The sequence below is a fragment of the Poecilia formosa genome, unplaced genomic scaffold, assembly GCF_000485575.1.
Source record: "Poecilia formosa unplaced genomic scaffold, Poecilia_formosa-5.1.2 Scaffold163, whole genome shotgun sequence".
Classification (NCBI taxonomy): Eukaryota; Metazoa; Chordata; class Actinopteri; order Cyprinodontiformes; family Poeciliidae; genus Poecilia; species Poecilia formosa.
Window position 1 is genome coordinate 75,025 of NW_006800102.1, and position 13,652 is coordinate 88,676.

General features: G+C 39.2%; 1 long non-coding RNA gene across 1 annotated transcript; it reads right to left on the bottom strand.

Moving 5' to 3' along the window:
- Positions 1 to 1,374: 1,374 nt before the first annotated feature.
- LOC107837644 (uncharacterized) lies at positions 1,375 to 13,164 on the bottom strand. Its single transcript, XR_001663687.1, has 4 exons — positions 13,098 to 13,164; positions 10,968 to 11,186; positions 8,877 to 8,958; positions 1,375 to 2,565 (listed from the first exon to the last, which is right to left on the bottom strand). It is a non-coding gene; the product is annotated as an uncharacterized LOC107837644 (long non-coding RNA).
- Between the last annotated feature and the right edge of the window lie 488 nt (positions 13,165 to 13,652).

Below are 13,652 nucleotides of genomic sequence, written 5' to 3' on the forward strand. Positions count from 1 at the left end.
ATAGTTATGGGACATAACGCACTTCTTCTAAAAACCTAGCTACACAGGCCAAAGACTGTAATTATCTCAAACCAATGACACTAAAATGATCACTGTTCTCACTCTCGGTGGAAAAACAGGAACCTCTGATCTTCGATTCAGAGGATCAATAATATAATGTAATTACAGTTTAGCTCACTGGGCACAGCAGCTGGTCGTCATCCTATGTGCCTCCTGTAAAAAATTCTGATTAGTCAATGATTGTCTATTCCTTTCCGGGCATATGGAATCAGCAGCCTATTCGCCACCACTGTATAGTCATTGATTAACCCGGGCAACAGATGGGGGAGCAGTGATTGGGCCGTATTGTAAGGCCTGCACTTTGCCATCTTGCAGCACACTGGGTAGTCTTTTCTAAATGGGTGCAATTTGCTATTCTATCTGGAGATTATTGCAAATCTCTATTTTTTGTTTTTATTCTTTAGCTGAGAGGTTTGGAGAAATAAAATGAAACTGAACCATTACTTTGAATTTACTAGAGCTGTCTTTTAGCAGATGTAGTGGCTCATTTATCCATCCATTAGTAATTAGGGACTGACTCTTTTGAAAGTAGAAATTGTCTGGAGAATGTCATGACCCCCAGAGTCCATAATTCCCTCCCTCGGTTTTTTTCCCCCCTCTGGCTCTTTCTGACTCTTTGTTTTGCTCTTTTACTCCCAATCCAGCCGTTCTTCTGTACATACACCCTGAACGAACTGCCGTGCATTATCGTAATTAGCAACATTTAGAGACTTGGTTAATTTTCAGAACTTGCATAAATCTAGTTCACCTCTGGAAAAAAAAATGGATTGTTTCTCTTAAGTTGCTGCAAACTCTATGATGGGTGGATGAAGGGATGGATCAACTGGTCAATGGGATGATGGATCTCAAGGTCGATGGATGGGTGAATAGATGGATCTGACAGATGGACGCATACAGACGAACTAATATTGAAAACAAATTTAAAATAAACATCTCTACTTGCCTAAAAATGATTAGTGTATAATTTATTCCCTTCATCGTCCCCTGAGCTCCAGGGCATCTGTCCAGACTCCCAGCCTCTTTGAGGGGCCGTGCCCACTGACCAACACTCCCTCTGGGCTTCAGTGGCAGAGAAAAGTCCATCTGTGGATCTGGACCTGCAGAAGTGAACTCCAGCAGTCTCTTTGCGGCTGATGGATCGCTCCAGACATAGTGAGGGATTCTTAGGAGACGTGCATGCATGCACACACACACACACAAAGAGGCAAACTGAACAACAGATTGACAGATTGTGTGTGTGCGTCTGCCTGTGAAACTTGAGAAACTTTCAAGTGCCTCATGTGTCCCCTCAGTGTCCTCCTCATTTGATTAGTTGCCTTAAGGGGACTCTGTAGATCAATAGCTGACGTTGGGAGCTCCCCCAACCGTTCAGCTCTCCACACACCAAGAAAAAAAAAACCTCCAGCATGCTCCAAGCTCTGCTGCAGTTCATTTAGACCAAGCTGTCAATCATCACACCACAGACAGCTCCAGCCTGGACTAACGTCTCCGAGATGCAGAAGGTGGGTGGGGAGGGGGGATTTAAGCTTTTGAGTTATTTTTGTGAGGATGAGGTATTGCTTGTCTGCCCGGTCCATCTGTGAAGCGTACGAGGATCAATTAGTTCATGTTCCCCATTATCCCTGCCAATAACTCCAATATGGGCTGCTGTATCACCATCAATAACCCCTAAATCAGACTTTTTGGCACTGACCACAAGGAAACAAGCATATTTAACTTGTAGGTCAATCATCGCAAATACTCTCATGCTGGACAATGTCACTACTCGTACAACCATAAACCCCGTTCTGCTGAATATTAGGTTAACCGCCGTGCTGAAGGGCATGCTGACATTAGCGAGGAAGGGAAGCATTTTATCATCCAAATTTTCCCATGTGGTCCAGTAATTGGAGCGGCTGGAACAAAAGAACCATTAGTGCAACCACCTGCAGCTTTATAATGTGCAGAAAGGACAAGCTTTTTATGCAGTGCATGTTTAAATAAATACAGCGATGGCTGGTGCTGTAACAGCCTCACAAGTTATGTGGGGTTAAAAGTTACTCTAACAAAATAAAGTGATAACAGCTATTCAAAACTACGTTTGTGATATAGGTGTGCAAAAGTTTTGAGTCATCTCTTGTTTCTTCCATTTAAAGTAATCTCATTTTTTTTTTTTTTGGTTTTAATAAAACCCTAAGCAACATATTGCCTTAAAAAAATCTCTGGTGTGCTCTTTGTGTTTTTCTTTCAGGAACAGAAAGTTTTAAGGCTCTCATCCCATCCAAAGCGTTCGTCTGAAATCGGCTCCGATTGATGTGGTAACGTGGCATCGCAGTAAAGTTTCGACCTCCCTTTCTCCACATCAGGCCCGGGTCACAAAAAGCTCTGTACAAAGTGTTGTGCGGTTGGATCCGAAGTTTGCTGCATTACTTGAACAGAAAGTCATTGTGCGCATTGTCCACATGGTATGTGCAACCACATGATTGCACATCATCTGTTTGGCTTCGGTTTAAAGTGTGGGAGAGCCTATAAAGGACAGAACAAGTCATGTTTGCAGTTTGCCATTAGCCTAAAAAGGACATAGCAAACATGTGGAAGAAGTTGCTTTGGGTGGGCAAGACCAACAATTTATTTTTTCGGCTGAGTACAATTTTTTTTCCATCCAGCTATTGGGAGTCTGGTTCCGATCTCCAGCTATCATTGAACGAGAGATGGGTTCCACCCTGGACAGGTTGCCAGTCCATCACAGGGCAACACAGAGACACACAGGAGAAACAACCACACACACACACACACACACACACACACACCTAAGAACAACTTGAGGAACCCAGTTAACTCAACAGTCAGGTTCTGGATTGCGGAAGGAAGAGACGACGTTCAACAGGGCAACAGTAAACACACACCCAGAGTTGCAATGGAAAGGATTTGATCAAAGCACATTTTTCAGTTTAAATGGTCCAAGTAAAGCCCAATCAAATCCAAATCAGGTTCCATTCAGAAAGTGATGTTCACTCTTTTTCAGATGTTTTTCTAATTATAGGTCTAACTCAGCTTGAGCTTTCGTTCAAAGATGGATGGACTAAACAGGTGATGGTTAGATGTACAAAGCTGGTATAGACACACCACAGGAGTCCTGCAGCTGGAATTGCAATGAAAAATGGTTGACCCCCATGAACTGCAGATGCATACCTCATATTTTAGCATTTTCATCTTTAAAAAAAAATGTCATCGTAAATCTACTTGCACTTTACGTTGGTCTGTCACATGAAATAATCAAAGTCTGCAGAGGAAAAACACGTTTGACCAAATCTAATGGAAGGGCTTTAGAAATAACTATTAAGAAATCTAGAAACTAGCACAGTGGCTCTGTCACGTCCACAGCCTCTAAAAGCCGAGTGAAAGATGGCGGTTCTTCAAATCAGAAGCTGACCTCGCGCTGGAGTGTGTCACAGAGGGGTCAGTCATTCCTAACAGCCATTTCCACTCCCTGCCTCGTCTACTTGTATGAGCCAAATAGAAACAGAGTGTTCGACAAACAGCCTGTCCACCCACCAGCAGATTTTGTTTTCGCCGACAACCTTGTAGACACCTCGACAGCTGCAGTGACCCCCCCCCCGACACACACACACTCCACTTTACACCAGTAACACGTGCCTAAACCAGCATTGTCACCTTCCCTTGGGGCTCTCAGGGACACAGCCCGCCGCCCACGCCGCTGTCACTCTCCCATAGCTCCGCCCATCAGCTCTTCCCTCCCACGCACACAGAAACACAATCATCGCCCGCCTACTCGTGCCAGTTAACCTGCTAATAAGGCTGCCGGGGGTTAAATCAGGTTCTGCTCTCTTGCTCCCCGCTCTCTTTCAGGAAACGAAAAAGGACCAGTCGGTTCATGTGTTGGGTTCTGCTGCCCACGCAGACAGCCTGATGGACTGCTCCACCTAAGAGACTGACTGACTGCGTTACAGATCAGATGATTGACTGGATGAACATGTCGCCTGCTGGGACTGCGTGGGAGCGTGGGATCTTTAAGTGAAATGTGATTACAGGCTGTGAAGGAACGGACGGTGTTACAGGCGTGAAAGACTTGGCCGGAGAATGCAAAAACAAAAATATTTGAATGTGTTTATAGGTCTCTCTATTGTACGGAACACTGTGATGAATTTAGACACCTATTCATGTGTTCCTGAGATTCCTGCAACAGGAAAACAATCTGGCAGCAGTCAACGCAAAATGCCCTGTTATGTATATTAACAGTATATGTGTAATTAAAAAAAAAATCTATCAGTTTGTAACTGTTAATTGCAAAATGCTGATTTTTTTTACTCGTTAGTTTAGTTGTGAAAATTTCAAATCACTGAAAATAACTGAATCTTATGAGCAATTAAACCCCGTATTTCTAATTCAGTTTGTTTATATAGTTCATATTTAATTTTGTTGAATTCTGCAATATTTAGCGTAAAATCATCTTAGCACTGCCCTCTGTGGGCTGTAAGGTGGCTACAGCAGTCAAATGTTCCTACTGGTGACAACAAATACAGCCTGGTTGACGTCTACACCACAGTCGTGCGTTTGGGTATAAAAGCATATCACTCAGTCACACGACCACAAGGCGAGTCAGGAGCTGGGACAGCGAGATCGATGATCGATGGCGTTTCTCAGCTTTCAATGTACGATTCGCCTGCAATGTGGACACAGAGTGCAATGGATCTCCTTATTGCTCGAATGTGTGAGGCTGACTGCAGTGATTAGGAAGCAGGAGGGGCTCTCACTCAGTATAGTTACTGCAAAGTGATTGGTGTTTCGAAAAAAGTCACTAAATTTGTGGCTATTTTTATTTATTTTCTTTTTTGAGAAAAGTTGCTAGAGGGGTCTGTAAAGTCACCAAACATAGCAGCAAACAGTGATTTTCTGATCCTGACTTCAGCCCATTTAACTCCTTCCAATCATCCCCACACACTCAGTGTTTCTTGGCTCCGCCCACTTTGGTGGAACGTTTCAAGAAATTGCCTGGGGGCGGGGTTATGCTCTCACTTTGATGTTTTAAGATATTCCTGCCCCTACACCAGGCCAGATGTAACTTCTATGAAGAGAAAGAAACAGAGAGAGCATAAAGTTAATTGCACCGACAACTGAAGATAAGGCATAACCGGAGAGTAGTAGGAGAAAGTAACAAATTGAGGACAATTTGAGGATCACTGTTTTAAAGTATAGTAAGCAGATTTTCAGGGTTTCTGTTTATCTTTACATTTTCTTTGGACTCTGACTGCTTTCTCGCTCATTTTCAGGGCAGTTGTTTGTTAAACTATTCATCTCCGCTCTGTAAAACCTCATAGACTCAAACAGAACGAGACAGCATTGCGCTAAAGTTGCTGAAAAACTTAAGGATGTTGCAGCTTTCAGGTCTTCGATGGATTGTCCCCCTATTTGCCTAAAGATTTAACTTTCAGACTCTCAGTTCCAATAGTTCTGACTCATTCTTTTGTCTTTTATTTGTTCTCACGTTTCCCCATTTTCTGTGATGCCTTCAAGGGTAGATGCAGGGACTTGATAGACAATAAGCAAGCAAAGCTCCCTAAGTCCTCATAAAAAGCTTCAGAAAACATGACAAGACTGCTTTGAAAAATAACAACAAAGTCTGAAAGCTTGAATTTAAAACCCCAGTAAACTCAACTTTCAATGTTTTCCAAATCCCCAAATGTTGGCAGACTGGTTTCCGTTTCACTCCTCCGCTGTGAGTGGCGTTAGTGAGAGAACTGTCGGCAGAACTGAACAGATCCATGAAGAAGAAGCAGTTAATTTACTTAATATTCCTCACACTAAATACTCCTCACACCTCTTGTTCTCAGACCGCGCTCAGGACTGAAAGTAACAATTAACGCCAAATTGAAGTTTATTGTCTCTGTCACAGACCTGATGGACAGTTATTTCAGTGCCAATTGATATGCATCACCTCCCCTGCCTCTCTGCTACTCATATCAGTCTGTCCGTGATGATCATCTATTGTGAGCGCGGCAGCAACCTGAACACTTCACTGCACAGATGTTTCTCTCAGACTGCATATATTAATAGTTCATAAATAAGCAAATAAATAAATTAAAAAAACTGATGGGAGGAGAAAATGGGAGGAGAGGAGTGGGGGCAGGAAAAAGTTTCTCATCAGAAAAATTTAATTTCTCACTCCGACACCCACGAGAACGGGGGGAGGGAGGCTTGGGCGGCGGGTAATGGATGTGGGTGGGGTTTTAGTTTTACATATGTGTGTGTTTGCAAACGGTAGGGATTCATTTTCAGCTTTCTTTTTTTTAACATTTTTTTAATCATATTCTCCTAAACACCGGCATGTTTGCATATCTGTTGGAGTTCTTTTTCTTTCCCCGAGATCCACATTTGACAAACGTCTGAGCCTTTTATTGAACAGATACATTCCAGAAACATCGACAGTCATTACATGGAGCCCTGATGTTGGTGTCAGTACAATGTTAGTGTGGTTTATTGATGCGTCCATTACTGCCAGTCACTTTGGCCCTAATTACATGTCCTACATTTCACCTCAAAGACCTTAACAGCAGGTCAAGTGGAACAGCCAACAAGGTAACATTTAAAGTAAAGGAAACTGTATTTTTTGGTGATTTACTGTTATTTCAACCTGCAGGAACGCTTCATTAACTGAGTCAATTCACATTTGAGCCGCAAATTTGAGTACAAGGTTGTTACTTTAGCACTTACATTGACAATGATTCAGTTTCGCTTAAAAAAATTATTGTTCTTTTTTACAATCCAGCATCAGAAAAATTGAACCCTTTTTCTTTGAATAAGTATTTTTGGTCCATATTCTGATGCAAATATCTTAGTGCACTTCAAATAAGACAAAACTAACTTACAATCAACTTTCCAAGAAACCACGGAAGCTTGTTTTAAGGTAACAATTCCTAAATATTGATGAAAAAGTACTAGTTTATTGGCAGATTATTTCACTTACAGCAAAACATTTTTCCAATTATTATAATTGAATTACTGTGCCAGTGGAACAAGTACTTTTTAAATTAATATTAAAGGAATTATTTACCTAAAACTAGCTCTGACGTCTTACTTAACAGATACCTGTAAGTTAGCTTTGTCTTATTTCAAGTGTGCTGAGATATTTACACTAGAAACTAGATCACAGATACATGGTAAGATTTTGTGTTTTTGCACTGCTAAAAAATCCAACATTTTTGTTTCCTACAAAAATAAGGTTGCACTAATTTATACAATGAAAAATGTAATAAAATATATGTGGCTGTACTTTATCTTCAGAGTTGATCAGAATGTCTAGAAACAGGATCAGAATCTTTTTTAATTTTTTAACAACAATTAGAAATACTACAACGTACATACTCTATATGTACGTTGCTTGCCAGTTAATTGAGCCGTTAGTCAACACATTTCTCTCCAAAATGGGCTCAGTTTTGGTCAGAATGAGGCAGTACAAGAGCCACGTTTTTATTATTTTTTATTTTTTTATTAAATCTTAAGGTTTTGATTACACTGGCGAGTTTTTGCTTATTGGTCATGTTTAATCAAATGTCAACTGAGTTGTATGGAATAGCATGGGGATAAAATGAACCAACTCAGATTATATATAACTGGACAGAAAGTAACCTATCTGAGATGCTTATTTATAATAAATTGCATTGGCGCACTGTACATAATTAAAATCAATTCAACTAGACTAAATACTTTCTTTTAGCTCTGATGTCAAAGCAGGTTGGTTAATGTGTCAAAGTGTGGCTTGGGGAACATTTGCAGCCCTCCAAATGTTCTTGTGCAGCCCTAGGATGCACATCAGTGTAATGGATACTTGTTTTTTTTTTATGTCTTTCAGGACAACATTATATTTGATTTAAAACAACATTTTTGGCCTGCAAGTTCTTTCACCCTGATGATGATTTGGCCCTTATTACAGAAGATTTGAACAACACTGAGTGAGATGAAAGACGACATTCCATCATTTGCACTATGCCCCTTCAACTTTCAATGTGTGAGACAGAAACAGAGGTGGTTTTGACCATCTAGTTTCCGATCAACATTGCTAAAAACAGTGTGGGCAGCATGGGAAAGAAAAATAAAGCAAACATTCTCTTTAAGACAGTCGACGCGGGCTGTATAGAAATGTAAACACATTTGCTCAGTTCAAGGCTTGTGACCTGCTGAGCCAAGAGCGGAAACACGTCTTCTCCGTGACAGCGGCGATGGTTCCGTGTCGAGCCTGAAACGAACACCCAGCAAGGATCAAACGAGGGCCGACTTTTCGTTTAATGACTAAACCTTAAAACCGTCCACCTCACTTAGTTTGTAATGTCCAAAACTGTTACTGACTATAAAGCTGTAACAGCTTAATCAGGCCTTGTGTTGACTGCATAAAAACAGAGAAAATGAAGGCAAATTTCTGCTCTCCGTCTAAGCCTTTTCTATATTTTATCTTCCAGATACAGAAGCATATTTGGTAAGAACTGCAACGTCCAACGTTTTTTCTGCTGAACCCCCCTGAGGTCATGTTCGACAGATTGTTTCCTGAACCTCAGTACAAAACTCCGGCTCACTGGTTCATCACGTGTTCCTTCCTGGTACCGACACACACAGGCTCTTTACTGCCTGAATAGCTTTAGACAAAAAGTTAAATAGCTTTAGAATCTGCAGCCAAATAAGAAGTTGATCTACAGTTTTACATTTGTGTGCAGAACAAATGAAAAAAAAAACCGAATCTCTTAAGAGAATTGAAGGGAAAATATTGTCAAATTTTAGAGGGATAAAATATTAAAAATATAAAGCAGGAACAAATTGTACTCTACCTTTCTGTAGTTTTCCATAGCAGATAAATCACTTCAAAAGCACTTGATGGCAACAACAAAAAAAAAGCACTTGATGCCACTTCTTAAAAGTAGGAAATGAGGACAATATAAGGACGATGCCGAGGATCTGATTAAGTCTTGGTGCAAATAGGACTGTTTAATTGTTAATAAAATACTTTTTCTAGCTGAAATATGTCAAATCCTTTGTTATCTTGAGCTGTTTTTAGTTTTTGTTTCCTCTGCCAGTAGAAAATGTTGGCTGATCTCTGCTGATCGTGTCAACTCTTCAAATGCCCGTCGTACACGTTTAGCCACATTAAATTTTAACTATGTACCAGTACTTTAACTTTGCCTAAATCTGCCACATGTTTCGCTACAATTAAGGCCAAGATACAAGCTGTCGTGAGAAAACTGTCAACAGACTTAATGGCGTATGAAGTGTGACAGACGGTGTCCCCTGAATACCAGTTTGACAAGCAACTTTTGGACAATTAACGACCTTCTGAGTAAAGTCATGGACCGGTTCTGTGGAACGAAGTGAGGCTTGCATAGTCGCTCCATGGCTTGCTGATATAAAGCACAGTATTCTGGTGATACAGATGTTGGCTGGAATGTGATAACACATGTCTGCGTGCACATCAGAGTAACAAGGCTGGTCAGAGCTGGAGCAGGAGAAACATTTCTTCTGAGTCCTGCCAAACTTTCCAAGTTTTGAGTTGACGTTTTTATTGAAAGCTATCCTTTACCGCTGTGGTGAATTGCAAACAGGCTCCGCTCACAAAAGAACCCTCTTAAATCCTTGGGTCTGGTTCCTGTTTTTAAGGCCTTAGGTCGCTGCTCTCATGTCTCAATATTTCTCATGTCTTTTTCTGAACAAATTGCCATATAAACCTTCACATTATGAACTGAAAGATGTGGATTTTGTGACTAATAATGTTGTCTTGGGTGAACACTGTGTTACGCCATAGTTTGATATTAAAAATGTAACATTTCCAACCTTGCCCAACTTTTGAGTTGTTTTTTTTTAGCTGCCTTCTATGTAGCTTTCTTTTGATATTTCTTTCATTTATTCTATTCATATTCAGTAAATGTGAATAAAACTATTGTCAGTTACAAGACTAAACAAAAATGAAAGGTACAACTTGCTAAAAAAAATTATACACTGTTTAAATATCAATCCAGCGTTACTGTTTATTTTGATGACTTTGTCATTTTTAATTTTTATCAATTTTAAGTTTATAATAACTTAAAACTGAAACACCTGGTGGTTTGTGTCACTATATAATTGTGCCATTGATGGTTTAGTTGTATAAAATGTAAATGAGAATAACTCTCAAAATTACAGTTCCCATAAAACATAATTATTTGAATACTCATAGTTGCGAATTTACCATATGATCTAAAAAGGATTAATATTCTTTCTGACTTATGATTGGTTTGTTGAAATGACCTGCTGTATTAGCTCCTGCCATATAACAAATAAATCAGTAATCAGTTTCATGCAGTTTAAGCTCTGAGTCATTTTTGGCACAGTTTGCATTAGCCACCTGCCAAAGCAAGACAGATAGCATAAAGCATAGAGCCAATAATTGGGCGTGATTGCTGAAAGAATGAGCGGTCAATGAATTTTATACTATCTCTGGGTTTTTGAGCCAATAATCATCATGCATTTATGAGCACACATTAATCTAAGTTTTAAGATGATTTGTTGTGTCAACACAACTGGAATAGACTCATACTACTATTATACAAATATTCTGGAGTTCATAGTCCATAGTCAGACAGATGGAAAACATTCATGGAAATTGCAAGTCTCCCCACGGGTCCATGTCCCAGAAATCTTACTCAAATGTTTATAAGGGCTGAGCAATTGCAAAAAACCTCAGAGATCCAACTCAGACTATTTAAGCTAACAGGCTAAAGGGCCAAAACTTTAGCCTGCACAAAACTATCCAGTGGAAAACCCAACAAAGTTGTGGTCAACAAAACACCTAGAACAATAAAATTGAAATTCATGAAACCAAATAAATATCTATTTGACTATAAGGTATAGTGTCATGTTTGGAGGAAACTAAGCAAAAGAAAACCTACCAACCTTTAGGCAAACTTAGAGTACGGTGATCTGGGCTTGCTTTGCAGCCGCAGCTCTTAGGAATCTTGCATCCATTGAGTCGACCTTAAAGACCTCTGTAAACCAAATTATTGTAGCATCAAATGTGAGGTCATCTGTCTGAAAGCTGAATTTTGGCTAAAGTTGGTCATCGACATGCCAATGATCCCAGACACCACAATGAACCTATAATGGAACAGCTTAAAGAGAAGAGTGAAAATTATTCAATGGCCCAGTCAAAGTCCTGATTTCACCTTGACTAAAGTGCTGTGCATAAACACAAACTGTCTGCAAACATCTCTATAAGCAAAGTGGGCAACAAAGGGCTCAAAGTCAAACAGAAACTAAGTTATGATCTCTAAAGATTTGCTTCTACAAATTATGTCTACTTAGTTATTTCTCAGACATTTGAAGAAAATTTATTTTTCCATTTACTTTATTTATTCCTTGAATAAACAGTCAGATCATATGAAAAGAAAATCCGGAGGAAATCATGTTTCTGTCTCTTCGAATGGTACGAGACAGCAAACTTAACTCCACATTTGGAGAAATTTCAACTTATGTAAATCATAATATCCTACAAAAAATCTCATGTACATTACTGAAGTCTGACAAATTGATCTTCTTTCATAGTGGATTCACCACTGAATTTCCTAGACATTGTTTTGCTCCACAAAGTTGATAAAGCTTCAGTGACTCCCTGACGTTTCTCTGAATTTAAATAAAAACTCAAAAATCTCTTAATGATGTAGGCAGACAGATTTAAAATACAAACAACCAACTGGTGAAGAACAGAGCTGGAATTTGATTCATCAATCTGATTTCAAGCTCTTATCTGAGGTCGGGTCAGAGAAGCAGCAGGTCAAAAAGAGAAACCAAGGCAGTTTTCTCCAAGGACACTCTCCAGGACGTCCCAGGGGATCTCAACACATTCCAAGACCAGTAAGGAAAAGCAATCCTGACCCAGGGTTTCCTTCCAGAAAGACGTGCTGAAAACCCCTTGAAGCATCATCATCAGATTTCAAGTTCATCTGGACTATTTTTTTTTTTTTTACTCTCCAGGGCCTAAAGATTCACCACAAATCCCAATGTGGTAGAACTCATCACCAAGGCAAAGCTTAATTCAGCCATTTTTAGCTGGAATAACCAATTTTTTATTTGTTTGGAACCACATATGGACGATTATATCCTGTGGTAAAAGGTGAGAGTTGGGGTGTAGTTGTTGCAGAAAAAGCCTTAATCCCTGTATCCAGCTACGATTCCCCCTACCAAAAATCACTGGTAATATGCCAAGAAAACTAGACTTATCTTAAGCCAAAGTTGAGAATTACTTTTTTTTATTGTGTCTTACAACAAGGGTCTAATTCTTAGGAGCTCATTGTCACTTAAATAATGTGTAGAATGTGTTGAAGGCAATGCAGAAATGACAGGCTGAATGAAAATGAGTCGGCCAAAAAGGCTAATGTTTACTGTAGCTGCTGCTTGAAAACGCTAACTCGACTCTGAAGTTAGCTTCTGAATGAATAAAAGCAGAGAAACAGAACGACACACTACGTCTAAGTGCAGTTTCAGCAGAATGATCTAGAACAAGCTTTAAGTAACTAAGTATTTTAGTTTTTATTATAGAGAGCATTAAATATATTCAAGACAGTGAAAAATTTTATGGAATCATCCTATAGCCAGTTCCCATATTGGGAGTTAAAACCGGAAGCCAACTTCAGCTTCTTATCGCCAGAATGAAAGGACATCGTATGCTGCAAAGAGCTACGGTTAATAACTCAAGTTGTTTACGGTAAGGATCGTTATCTAAACATTTTTCTCAGATTAGAATGGTGTGTTACAAAGACTTAAAAGTTGCTTTACTTACAGTCAGTTTAAACATCCTTTCATTATCTTCCTATTTGTTTTTATCTCGCGTTAGCTGCTGCTAATAGTATTAGCTCTAGCTAATCTGGTAAACAGCCGATTACATTTGTTCGTTTCAGCGGCACGTAAAAACTTTAAGGCAGTTTCCCCAAAAATGCACGTTTTGTGGGCTGCTTTCGTCAGCCTCCACAACCTTGACATATTTTATATGTTTTATTTAAAGGCTCCAGTCCAACATAGCTTACCTGTGTCATGACCCAACATGCATTGCGGAGGTGAAAAAAATGTGAACATCTGTAGGGGAAAAATAAAGATAAAGATATACAATTTTTGAAGTATTTAGGAGTTTTTACATATCCCAAACAATAACGTTTGCGTTAATAGTATGCTTACAACATGTTTTGGCCAACATGTTCAACTATATGTGGATCCCTTTCAAAAATATTTTTATTGGTAAGATTCTAATTTTCTCAGAAACTTGATTTTTGATTTTCATTAGCTGTAAGCCATAATCATCAAACAGAAATAAACACTTGAAATATATCACAGAGAGTCATAATCTAATGTAATATATGAGCCTACTTTTCAAATTGAATTACTGAAATAAATTAATTTTACATGATATTCCAATTTGTTGAGATGCACCTCCACACTAGGCTTATAATAAATGAATAATTAAATGAATTTTTCAGGAAGGCTAACTAGAGAACATTTCCTAAACAGCAGATATTGAAGTGTGAGCGCAAACCAATAAAACCAAGAAATAAAACTGCTCAGACATTATTTCCAGATAGAATTAT